The following is a 13,395-nucleotide window of genomic DNA, read 5'->3' as shown; positions in this document are numbered from 1 at the left end:
AGTTGGTACTTTTTTATGTATATATAGTGATTGTGCTCTGAGTATTTGAGATAGTGAGCTAATAATTGGTAACTTTGGAATTGTGTTGTAAATAATATTCTGAAAAATAATTAAATAATTATATCTCAGGGGTGCCTGGGTGGCTCAGTCGGCTACGCATCCAACTCTTGATTTCAGCTCAGATCATGATCTCACAGTTAGTGAGATCGACCCCCACATCAGAGCTTGGGATTCTCTCTCTCTCTCTCTCTCTCTCTCTCTCTCTCTGCTCCTCCTCCCCTCTCTCTGAAAATAGATGAACATTTAAAAAAGTAATAATGGGATACCTAGGGGTCTCAGTCAGTTGAGCATCCAACTCTTGATTTTGTCCCATGTCATAATCTCAGTTTTGTGAGTTTGAATCCCATGTCACTGACAGTGCAGAGCCTGCTTGAGATTCTCTCTCTCTGCCCATCCCCAGCTCACACTCTTTCTGCCTCTCTCAAAATAAATAAATAAACTTAAAAAAATAAAAATAAACCAATAATAATAATTATTATATGTCAAAAATCACATTTTTTTCATATTTTCTTTTTTTATTCCCTCAAGTTCTTTATCACCTGTGAATCATTTTGATTTTAATCCACGTGTCACTATTTTCCCTCCTTTCGGTTGTCTTGATTTCTTTCAGCTTTCTATCATTTTTTAGGAAAAAAATATGACATTCATGCATTTGTTTGTCATAATATGTTTCTTTTTTAGTATTGTGCATTTTAATTCTGACCAACATGCTCTTAGTAACCATAGGAAAATGTACTAGCAAGTTACTAAATAGCCTTGAATAAAATGTAATCTACATTTCAAAATAGCAGGAGTTTATAAATTCTGTGGAACTTACCCACAGATTAGTAAATTTGAGAGATTCTGTTCTTTAAGTCTAATGTGATCCTACGTGGCATTTGGTTACATAATTTATGCCTGTGATGGCTTTATCTGCATTCTTCAATTTACAGATTTTATTACTGAATAGGGGTGTAAATTCCAATAGTTTACTAGTGCATTAATGTCACAATATATTACAAGGTAATTAACCAGAGCTGCCACTATAAATAGAAAAATTGTCACAGCCCTCACTATAAACTACTTAATAAAAATAAGATCCTGAATCAGCATTCACCACTGTAGTAATTTTTCTTGCCATATGTCTCATTAATCAGGACTTAAAAAAATAGGCTCATCTAGAAGCACCATTATTTTTAAACCTTTCATTATTAAAACAAGTTTGTTATAATTTCTAGTAAATTTAATGGGATTGATTATATGTTTCTGAATGCAAATATGTTCTACATGCTTTTGAGACATGTTTCCCCATTTTTTATACTATAATTGGGAATGAAAAACTACTTCAGTGGTTTGTAGCAGATTTGTGAATAAACGCATTGGAGTTCTTAGCAAGATTCATTAAGAGTTGCAGTTCTGGAAAAAAAAAAAAAACAAACAAACCAAGTTGCAGTTCTGAAGGTCATGTGTCCTCTCCAACTGTGCTTTGTCCCTGACCTTTCGTTTACATCCCTAGTACTCATAATGCAAAACCTCTTACCCCAGAGTGTGTCTGTATTACGGGCAGAATGACTCAATGAAGTGCTTGGGTGGGAGTTTGTTTGGAAGCTGAATCAGAATCCTATCAGCAGAGGTGTCTATTATTTGAAATTCAGATACACCAGTTGAGGCATGCCCTGGAGTTGAGACTTTATTGTTTTGTTTTTGATGTTGTTTTGCTTCATTGTTTTCCTGTATAATTGTGTGAGAGCCTTAGCAATTATAGAACCCAACCTAGGAATTCTTCATAACATCACTAGCAGTTCAAGTTAGATAAATTCCTGTCAAGAACTAAGAAAAGACATTCTTTTCTGAAAAAGTCTGAGTGATACTTTTAATGTTCTACTGTATAAAAAGTTTGACAGTTACTGGTACTCTCCACCTTCCAATACAGTGAACAACTAGTAATAAAGCTGGTGAAACCAGTATGTTTAGTTTGTATAATCTTTCTTTAGGTAAGATCTTATATTTAATTAGAAGCCTAATGTCAAATAAGCTAAAATATTTGGGTAATTGGGAGATTACATCTATTTTTTTTTAAATTTGCTATAATAGAGTAATATAAATATGGTTCAATTGGCACATAATCAATGAACTAGAATAATGCCAGGCATTAAGTTTCATGTGCAAATGGAATTACATTCAGCAAATCCACGTTGAAAATATTTTTTAAAGTTCAAAATAAACAGATGGTCCTGCCTGGTGCATCTATATTAAAAATAGGCTATAGCCAAAGATTTAGCATCACACATTAGAGACATTAGCGCACGATATTGTCTAGTGGAATGTAAAAACATTTGAGATTGATTAAAATAAAATAAGAACAAGACATCTGGCATTCTTATTGAGGAGACTCCAGGCCTATTTTTTAGTATTCTTCGTGTGTTTTCTTTTTTTTTTTTTCCTAACTTATCTTGTTAGCAGACATTATATGGTAGAACATAATTTCCTAGTTTTATCCACCCTTAACCCAAGGGAATAAACATGAAACTTGCATATAACAGATTGCTTTGACCACGTTAAATAACGTGCTTTTCCCTCACTTGTAAATGCCAAACATTTTTTTGTACAGTGTGTTAAAGTACACTGCGAATACCTACAATATAGAGCTTGTGAATGGTAAACATCATTCCCATTTATGAAGTATGTGTCTTGTGTCAGACACAGGAAAAAGTATTTTACCTGCATTGTCTCATTTAAGTCTTACAAGGACACTATCACTTTTTCATTCAGACTTACTCGTCATCATCATCGTATTTCTAGAGTCATGTATACTCCCGTAACACTTTATGGTAATAATTGAATTGGGTTGGATTTAATTGAAATTAAATTCTAAATGGTAAAATATACTTTTCATTCAATATTGTTAGGGATAAGTGAGTTTTATAAATTATAACATACTCTGCAAATATAAGTTATTATTTAAAAGCCAACATTTATCATTTGAAACAACTTAGCACAATCCTGCAGGCCCTTGTGGTACATAATTCATATGTTGAGAATAATTATTCCAGGGAGTAGTGTGACCTGGTAGATTTTTGCAGTAGGTTCTTGGTCATCTTGTTCTGGTAGTTTCTCAATAAGCCTGCATGAGAAGGGAGATAGAGATTGTTTGGATTCTACTTCCACACTGGCTCATGGAATGATATTCTTAGTACTCAAAAGGTATTAAATAGAGGCTTGATATCGTTGTGATCTGAACATCCTCCTTCAGGTTCAGTGTGGCTGGTAGCAGATCCAGTGGTAATGATCCTTGACTCGAATGTGATGTTTCCTCCATGGAGCCTGTTGCTCAGGGAATGGAAAGTCTCTGGAACTAGGATGTGTGTCTAAGCAGCTATGACCAGGGTTCAGTTCCTTGAATTTCATACTTCCCTACCTGACGCCCCTCCCCAGCTCCCTGTTTTCTCTCCTAAGATTGCTCACTAGCCCAGCCCTCCTATGATCGCTCCTATGGATTCTAGGACTGACCTATCTTTGTTTTATTTGGCTTTTATTCTCATTCAAAAAGATGAGAGTGTAGCTGCTTTATCTTGTTCAGAGAGAAAATATTTAGCGTTTTCTGAATGTCACAACTTCTTATCACTAGTCAGTAATAATGATAGTAATAATAATAGTTAACATTTATTATTCAAATTAACTTTTAAAAATCGTACAAACTGAAAATTATCCATATGTCCTCCTCTCTCCCAATTCCCATAGAAAACCAATCATAATATTTTTCTGAATATTCCAGTAGATACCATCTTTTTTGAGTGGACATGGTTAGAACATTTAATATTTACACATAACATTTGTGCCTGGCTGTATTTGAAGCATATGATATGGATCATTATTTCATTAATTTCCTGAATCTCATGAAGCAGGTAGTATTCTTGTTGTAATTTTGTGAATGAAAAAACTGAGCCGTAGAGAGATTTTTTTTAACTTCATAAAGGTCAGATTAAATATTACACATTGGAACCAGGTTCAAGCCCAGGCATCTATAAAAATTCTGCTCTGTCAGTTTTTCATTTATACAAAAGGAACTATGACTTAATTTCCAAAACAACATACTTTAGCCAGTAATTAGTAATGAAACATATTACCACAAAGGGTGGGGGGGGGGGTCTAACTATCCACAGTATGGTATTTTAAAGAAAAATCCTCACCCATCTCTATTAGTCATCTTAAGAACAGAATATGGCACAAAAGTTGTTTGTGTGTCTGTTGTCTTCTTCAATAAAGTAGAATATCTTTGTTCTAATGTTACACTGTTCCTTTTTGCTCTTTTCATAAAATATCTTTGTGTTTCTCTCAAAAAAAATATTTGAAATCATACCATAAAACAAGAAATCAGACATTGTGATAAGATGTTATTTTTGTAGTTTTAAATATTCTCTCCCACAAATGCTTCTTATTATTTATGAAAATAATTTTATACCAGTATACTAAAAATAATTGTCTTATTGCCTGGAGGAGACAGCTAGCTGACAGTTGTGTTGACTGCTACTACCAAAGCCTGGCGTGGGACAAGGAGGAGGTTTTGACTTCCAGATGGAAGAGTCACCCTTATTGCCACCTACTGAATGTTCACGGCTGCAGGGTTTCCAATTTTTTGGTGTACTCATGCACATGATCCTGCCCTTCCGGAGTATCTTCTTTAATATAACAATTCTTAGTTTACAATAGATGTAAAAGACAACATGATAAAATTTATATATGATAAGTCCTTAAATTTTAAAATACCTTTTACTCTGAGTCAGTTGCCTAAAATTAGGTAAGATCTCTTTTCTCTAGATACATCTGGATCCCTAGACAGTAAGGACAGTAAGCATTGGGACTGTTAAGGACGCAACATCCACTTACATATCACTAGTCAGCAAATGAGGATCTTGTTTCTTCCGCTGCTAAAAGGCACATTCTTCTCTATTGAAAGCGTTGACTTTGGCTATTATTCATCCTGTAACACCCCAAAGAGTATTACCTTCACACGAAGAGGCACTTATCTCCCCCAGTGTGTACTAAGAAGTACTTTTCTCTGTTAGTTGTATCTCTGCGTCCAGCAATTATTTTCAGTCCTTGAGTTCAGGGAAAAAAAAAAAAAAAAAGACAATTTCCCTCACTGGAGCAGATGCTCCTGTTAAGTTTGGCATCACATTCTCCTAGATGGAATTACATGGAAGTATACAGCATAAATATTAATGCTTGTTAATCTGATAAATCCACCCCGGTTGCTAACTATATGATCACAGAAAAACTTGTATAGCCACAGCAACAACCTGTTTCCCAAGATTGTTTAAGTATCAAATAACAAATATGATATTATATGTGAAACTGACCCATACCCTATAAAATGCTATGTAAATATTGCTTAATATAATTTAGAAGCAATCTTTATCGTTCCAGTCTAAGACTCAGTATGGCTCAGACATGGTGAGATCAAGAAAATAAGTCCTCAAGATGGTTTGCAATGTTCTTATCCTCCTCAAATCCTACTGGCTTAATTATGATGTAGTTTTACATTAAAAATAACCATTTTTTTTCTGTAAATGTCTATGCCTTTAATTTCAAACACGTATCAGACAAGAAAACTATATGTTAGCTTTTCTCTGTGCCCCTCTGAAAGACTAACTTTCCTTCAGTACTGACCAAATATTTTCTATGTGGTTGCATCTTATGCATGGGTTAGAGTCTGAAGTTAGTGAGCAAGGTCAAAACAAAAACAAAAATATAACCCACCTTCAAACATCCTCTAAATTATCCATAAAATACAATATATCCAACAGTGAGTTATTCCTCAATATCAGGAAATGTGAAAATAGAAATACCTAAAACCTCCTTTGGCTGTGGCGATGCGTGGTGAACAGTGTGGGGAGACAGAGAACTGAGGGAACACTGTCCCTATCCTCCTGTCACTCTGGACCATGCTGTCATTGATTAAAATGCTAAGTGGATTTTCCCCCAAATTCTTTCTGAATGCATATCGTTGAATTTAAGTCAGATGAATTTTGATGGGACAGTACTATACTGACTGCCAACTATTTGCCATGCATTTTACAGGGGACTGGCAATACAGCCCACATGGGCTTTACCGTGTATCGGAGAAAGTCAACAATAGATCAATTATGTAATGACATAATCAAGGGGTGTATGGGTGGCTCAGTCGGTTAAGCATCCGACTTCATCTCAGGTAATGATCTCATGGTTCATGGTTTCGAGCCCCATGTCAGGCTCTGTGCTGACAGCTCAGAGCCAGGAGCCTGCTTCAGATTGTGTGTCTCCCTCTCTCTCTGCCCTCCCACACTCGTGCTCGGCCTCTCTCTCAAAAGTAAAATAAACATTAAAAAAATCAGAAGAAGAAAAAAAGAAAAGAAAAACCACTCAGCTGAACTGTGAAGAATGAAAGTGAATGTGTATTGAGTTGTATCAGTTCTTTATATATTTTGGATACTAACTCTTTATCAGAGATGTCATTTGAAAATACCTTCTCCCATTCAGTAGGTTGCCATTTAATTTTGGTGATTGTTTTCTTTGCTGTGCTGCTTTTTATTTTGATGTAGTTCCAATGATTCATTTTTGCTTTTGTTTCCCTTGCCTCAGGAGACATAATCTAGAAAAATGTTTCTGCAGGCTATGTCGGATTGCTTTCTATGCTCTCTTCAGGGATTTTTATGGTTTTAGATCTCACATTTAGGTCGTTTATCCATTTTGACATTATATTTGTATAAGTGTAAAAAGTGAAAGAAGTGGTCCAGTTTCATTCTTTCCTATGTTGCTGTCCAGTTTTCCCAACACCATTTGTTGAAGAGACGATCTTTTCCCTGTTATGCATTTATTCCTCCTTTGTTGAAGATTAAGTGACCATATAATCGTTGGTGTATTTCTGGGTTTTCTGGTCTATTCCATTGATCTATGTTATCTGGTTTTTGCCAATACCATGCTGTTTTAATTACTACCACTTTGTAGTAAAACTTAATATCTGGAATGGTGATACCTCCATTTTTTTTTTCCTTTTTCAAGATTACTTTGGCTGTTTGAGATCTTTTGTGGTTCCATACAAATTTTAGGATTGTTTGATCTAGTTCTGTGAAAATGTTGTTGGTATTTTCATAGGGATTGCATTAAATCCATAGATCACTTTGAGTGTATAGACATTTTAACAGTATTTGTTCTTCTAACCCATGATCATGGAATGACTTTCCATTTCTTTGCATTGTCTTGAATTTTTTCATCAATGTTATATAGTTTTCAGAGTACAGGTGTTTCACTTTTTTGGTTAAGTTCATTCCTAGATTTTGTTTGGTTGTTTGTTTTTGGTACAAGTATAAATTGGATTTTCTTAATTTCAATTTCTGCTGCTTCAGTGTATAGGAATGTAGCAGATTTCTGTACATTGATTTTGTATCCTGCAACTTTACCGAATTTATTTATCAGTTCTAGGTTTTTGATAAAGTCTTTAGGATTTTCATATATATAGCATCATGTCATCTGCAAATAGACTTTTATTCCTTCTTTGTTAATTTGGGTACCTTTTATATTTCTTTATGTTGTCTAATTGCTGTGCCTAGGACTTCCAGTGCTATGTTGAGTAAATGTGATGAGAGAGGGCATCCTTGTCTTGCTCCTGACATTAAGGGAAAAGCTTTCATTTTTTCACCATTGACTATGATGTTGGCTGTGGGTTTTTCATATGAGACCTTTATTATGTTGAGGTATGTACCCTTTAGACCTTCTTTGCAGAGGGTTTTTATCATGAAGGATGTTGTACTTTGTCAAGTGTTTTTTCTGCATCTATTGAAAGGATTTAATGGTTTTTATCTTTTTTTTTCTTATTGATGTGACATATCATGTTGATTGTTTTGTGAATATTTTTTTTAATTTTTTTTTCAACATTTTTATTTATTTTTGGGACAGAGAGAGACAGAGCATGAACGGGGGAGGGGCAGAGAGAGAGGGAGACACAGAATCGGAAACAGGCTCCAGGCTCCGAGCCATCAGCCCAGAGCCTGACGCGGGGCTCGAACTCGCGGACCGCGAGATCGTGACCTGGCTGAAGTCCGGACGCTTAACCGACTGCGCCACCCAGGCACCCCTGTTTTGTGAATTTTAAACCACGCTTGCATCCTGCGAAAAAATCCCACTTGATGGTGGTGTATGATTTTTTTAAATATATTATTGGATTCAGTTTGCTAATATTTTGTTGAGGACTTTTGCATCTATATTCATAAAATATGTTTGCCCATAGTTCTCTTTTTTTGTGGTGTCTTTATTAGGCTTTGGTATCATGTGTCTTTATCTGACTTTGGTATCAGTGTGATACTGGTTTCATAGAATGAATTTAGAAGATATATATATATATATATATATATATATATATATATATATGAATAGTTTGAGAAGAATAGGTATTAACTCTTCTTCAGATGTTTGGTAGAGGGGCACCTGGGTGGCTTAGTCGGTCGAGTGTCCAACTCTTAATTTCAGCTTAGGTCATGATCCCAGAGTCGTGGGATACAGCCCTGCATCAGATTCTGTGCTGAGCATGGGGCCTGCTTAACATTCTCTCTCTCTCCCTCTGTCCCTATCCCCCACTCATGTGTGTTCTTTCTCTCTCTAAAATTTTTTTAAAAAGTTAAATGTTTGGTAGAATTTGTCTGTGAAGCGATCTGGTCCTGGACTTTTGTTTTTGGAGAGTTTCTTGATTACTTATTCAATTTCATTACTAGTAATCAGTCTGTTCAAATTTACTATTTCTTCCTGCTTTAGTTTTGGTGTTATATATCTCTAGGAATTTAATCATTTCTACTAAGTTGTCCAGTTTGTTGGCATGGAGGTTTTCATAGTATTCTGTTACAATTGTTTCTATTTCTGTGGTGTTGGTTGTTATTTCTCCACTTTCTTAGTGATTTTGTTTATTTGGGTCCTCTCTCTTTCCAAATAATTCAATTAAAAATAGGCAGAAGACATGGACAGACATTTCTCCAAAGAAGACATACAGATGTCCAACAGACATATGAAAAGATGCTCAGTGTCCTTCAACATTCGGGAAATGCAAATAAAAACTGCAATGAGATAGTAACTCACACCTGTCAGATTGGCTAAAATCAAAAACACAAGAAACAAGTGTTGTCAAAAACGTGGAGAAAAAACCCTCTTATAATGTTGGTAGGAATGCAAGCTGGTGCAACCAATGTAAAAAACAGTATGGAGGTTCTTCAAAAAATTAAAAATGGAATTCTCTATGATCCAGTAATTGCATGGTTGAATATCCAAAAAATACAAAAACACGAATTCAAAGACATACACACGTTCCTGTTTATTGCAGCACTGTTTACAATAGCCAAGCTATGAAAGTATCCCAAATGTCTATCAATACATGGATAAAGATGTGGTGGTGGTGTGTGTGTCTGTGTGTTTGTGTGTGTATAATGGAATATTATTCAGCCATTGAAAAAAATAAAATAGTGCCATTTGCAATAACATGGATAGAGCTAGAGAGTATAATGCTAAGTGAAATAAGTCAGAGAGAGAAATACCTTATGATCTCATTCATTTGTGGAATTTAAGAAACAAAACAAGCAAGCAAAGGACAAAAGAGAGAGAGAAAGAGAGAGAGGCAAACCAAGAAACAGATTCTTCAATATAGAGAACAAAATGATAGTTACCAGAAGGAAGGTGGCTGGAGGGATGGGGAAATACGGGATGGAGATGAAAGAGTACACTTACCATGATGAAAGAAAGAAAATAAAAATATAACATGATTTAAAACAAACAAACAAACAAAAGAACATGAGTCGGCCACACTTGAAGTTGAAGGATGGTATGATCAGGGCCCTGAATTGGAATAGTCATGGTATGTTAATTCATTTTTTCGCTAAGCAAATACTGATTAGGGCCTCATATATGCCAGGCTTTGATGGAATTGTGCAGTTTACAAATCTGTCAAGACTTGGCTTTTCATTAAGCATACACTCTAGACAGGGGAGAGAAGTTAAAATGAATAAAAATTAAACAGATAAATGCACATGATGCTTCTGGAACATAGCGAGATGAGCAACTGGAGATATAGACAGAGTACTTACATAGGGTTCAGATCAGGCACTTTTTTTTGTTTCCAAAGATAAAAACAAAGATGGACAGTAGTTAAAACAGTATAAAAATACATTTTTTTCCCCAGAACTATTGCAATGGGAGAAAAGAAACCTAGGTATATAGTGGGCATCAACTTCAAATACAGCATGGACAAGTGGGCATGCATAGCCAAGGAACAGGGTAGAAAATCCCTGTATAGAAAATTGTTAAGAAGAAATGTCAGGGGCCAGAGGGACTCTGGAAGCAACTTGATAGGATTCGTGCTAAAGACAGGCCAGAGTGATCAGACATCACCAAGGGGTTGGTAGAGGATGAAGGAACATGATCAGATACAGAGGGTGATCAGATATGGAGAGAATGGGGGGTTGTGGCTGACATGACTTAGTAGGGTTCTTGCTGTAACTGAATTTTACAAGGAAGTGCACAGAGGGTCATAAGAGAAGGTTCAGGTGTCTAATTAAAGTTTGGTCAAGCAGAGAATTTTTGTCAGCCTAGTAGGTCTTGAAAGGAGCTGAGTTGTTGTTGTTGTTTTTCTGTTTTGTTTTTTTTTTTTCATGGGGGGTGGAGGGGCAGAGAGAGAAGGAGAGAGAGAACCCCAAGCAGGCTACACCTACACCTTCATCAGGAACCATGAGATCATGACCTGAGCCAAAATCAAGAATTGGATGCTTGACTGACTGAGTCACCCAGTTGCCCCAAGAGCTAGGGTTTTAAGATTGCTGAGGGGTTTAAAAACCTCTTAAGGGTTTTTACACAGAGTACTACATAATCTGATTTCAATTTTTAAAAGATGATTCTAGGTGGAAAGTAGCTTAAAGAGAGATAAATCCAATAATATTGGTATGGCTTTTCCTTAAAATTTCATTTACAGAATTCCCTCTTGCCACTTAAATTCTCTGAAGATTCTCTTCCCTTCGGTCCCTTCCATTTTCCACATTACTAGCCTAAGATAATGTGTGACTTCTCTTCTGTGATTAAGAAATAGCAGAAGGATTTGGAAACAGGCAAATTCACATTGCTGTGGGACCATGTGCTGAGCCCTTTGGAAGCAGGACCTGATAGAACACTTGCCTGGATTCCAATAAATGCCCAAGCGAGGGGTTATAGTCCCTGCAGGGAAGAAGAGCACTTACTAATACATAAGCAATGAAAAGACTACATTTGCTAGACCCATAAGGATCATATTCTCATGCTACACACAGAATACTGATTCTGTTAAAACAAGCATCATTTGAGACTCTTGGCTGGTGATTGGGAGGCTGTTAATCTGTTGGTCAGGTTAGTCTGAATTGCCTCTGGAACTAGACACAATTGTGTCCACAAATGATGTGGTATGAACTGCGAAGAACGAAACTGGCAAAAGGGCTTATAGCTCAGATTGTAGTAGATTTTTATGTGTACTAAGCCTAGCATTTCTAAGTGTCCTATAGACATTGGGAAACTACAAAGGACATAAGCATAGAAGGCATAATTTGCATAGAAATGTTGATTAAAATGCGTAGGATGGATTGGGAGCAGAGAGATTAGTAAGTTATTTCAAGAAAGGTTTCTTGAAAGTGCGAAATAAAAAACAGTAGCAATAGGAAGAATACACGATAGATTCCTAGACATTGTAGTTAAAGCATAATAAGACTTGGTGATTGGATACGAGAGAGAAATAAGAGATAATTATTTGATTTCCAGTTTGGATAATTTGGGTGGATATTGATGGTGTTCTGGAAGACAGAGGTAATTCATATCCAAACTAAAGATCACCCATTATCAATTTTTGGAAATACATGTAACATAAAACATGATTGGAAATTGTTTTCTTTCAGTGTATGAGAGATGTAAAAAACATAATTTCAAGGGTATCTGAGACCTTTAGCCTTTTACAAGTAATTGAATTGGCCCTTTGGTCACCAGGTGGTTAGTTATCACAAGATGTAATTTATTTAGAAAAGTATGACTAGTGGATTTATGTGATACTGAGTCTGATAAAGTTCTTTCCTGGAACCTGAAAGGCATGCCTGCCAGACTTTATTTAGGTTTTAATGAATGAATAAATGAAGCCAAGGCTATAGAGCAAAAACCACCTCTGGTTACCAAATGGTCCATGCCTTTCCTTTGTTTCACTATTTTGAAGGATTTTACTTCTTCATTTCAAATGTGTGTGTTCATTTGAGAGGGGTGCCTCAGGGCACACTTGTTTGTTGGTTAGATAAAACCATTCTTGAAGATAGAACAAAGAACATACAGGCTGCGCAGCAAGAGTATAAAACTCAGAACACCAGATGGAAAATGTCTTAGCTTTGTACTTGTGATTTCTTAAAAAGAAGAGAGGTAAACATTCACATTTTGCTTCTGTTGTTTTTTTTTTTTTCTGTTACATAAAAATGTGACGTTGAAATGTTAGAAAAAAATGGACTTAGAAGCAAACCCTCAGAGTTTTAAAATCACCTCCCCTAAGAAAGATTTGTAGTATTATTTTTCTTTGTAAAATCTACCCAGCTAAAATATTTTCTGATGAGCTTAAATGCATATGAACTACTGCTCTGGAGAATTTCTTAATTGAGTACTTCATTTTGGACTTTATTGAAATGTGTACTTTGAAAACATTGGTGAAATTTGCCATTTCCCACCTGGCACCAGCAACAGCTGGAGCCTGGACCGTGTTCAATGGCCTACACTCATGCAGCACTAATCTAAAGCAAATGCCACATTAAAAACTACCTCCCTGCCCCTTCTGTTAAACGTACCTCAGGTAAAAGGAAGAGCAGAATATTTTATTTGAGTTTGCCTTTCTCCTCTTTCCATTCCTACTTCTCTAAAACTATTATGAGTGGTCATGCTCTTAACTTTGAAATATTTATAGGAAAAAGATTCGTTTTAAATGAGCAGATGGGCCAGTTCTAAGACAAGCTGCTGTATTAATAAACATGTGTGGTGCTTTATCAGCAAAGGAGCCTATTTTGACATTTCTTCTGGATGATTTGTATAGCCTATCACTATCACACCTGGTGCAGGGACAATAAATGGGCACTTAATAGTCAAGCAGTGTGCGAACACCTTCCATTATAACTTCATTATGTCAGATATAATCATCTATTACTGAATGTCAGGCACTTAATTTATGATCAGTTGCCCTATGGAATTAGTGGCCATACAAATGAATGGTCCATTCATGTCACTTTCACTGTAAATTTCCTTCTCCTAATGCTGGCCCCTTTTGCAAACACATTTAAATAATTCGATACCCTTTTG

The 13,395-nt window shown here is 35.8% G+C and overlaps 1 protein-coding gene and 1 long non-coding RNA gene across 37 annotated transcripts in view; one reads left to right on the top strand and one right to left on the bottom strand.

The window, feature by feature from the left end:
* ADGRL3 (adhesion G protein-coupled receptor L3) overlaps positions 1-13,395 on the top strand; it is an 842,607-nt gene that overhangs the window by 601,963 nt on the left and 227,249 nt on the right. The gene's annotated exons all lie outside the window — the stretch shown is intronic.
* Positions 1-13,395, bottom strand: part of LOC121035127 (uncharacterized) — a 41,429-nt gene that overhangs the window by 2,487 nt on the left and 25,547 nt on the right. Inside the window, exon 3 of the long non-coding RNA XR_005792759.1 lies at positions 4,927-5,138. This is a non-coding gene — a long non-coding RNA (uncharacterized LOC121035127). The remainder of the gene's footprint in view (positions 1-4,926; positions 5,139-13,395) is intronic.

Source organism: Herpailurus yagouaroundi, unplaced genomic scaffold (assembly GCF_014898765.1).
Source record: "Herpailurus yagouaroundi ecotype Mexico unplaced genomic scaffold, PumYag 28, whole genome shotgun sequence".
NCBI classification, from domain to species: Eukaryota; Metazoa; Chordata; class Mammalia; order Carnivora; family Felidae; genus Herpailurus; species Herpailurus yagouaroundi.
Note: the sequence above shows the minus strand (reverse complement) of the source record. Positions and strands in the feature narration are given on the sequence as shown.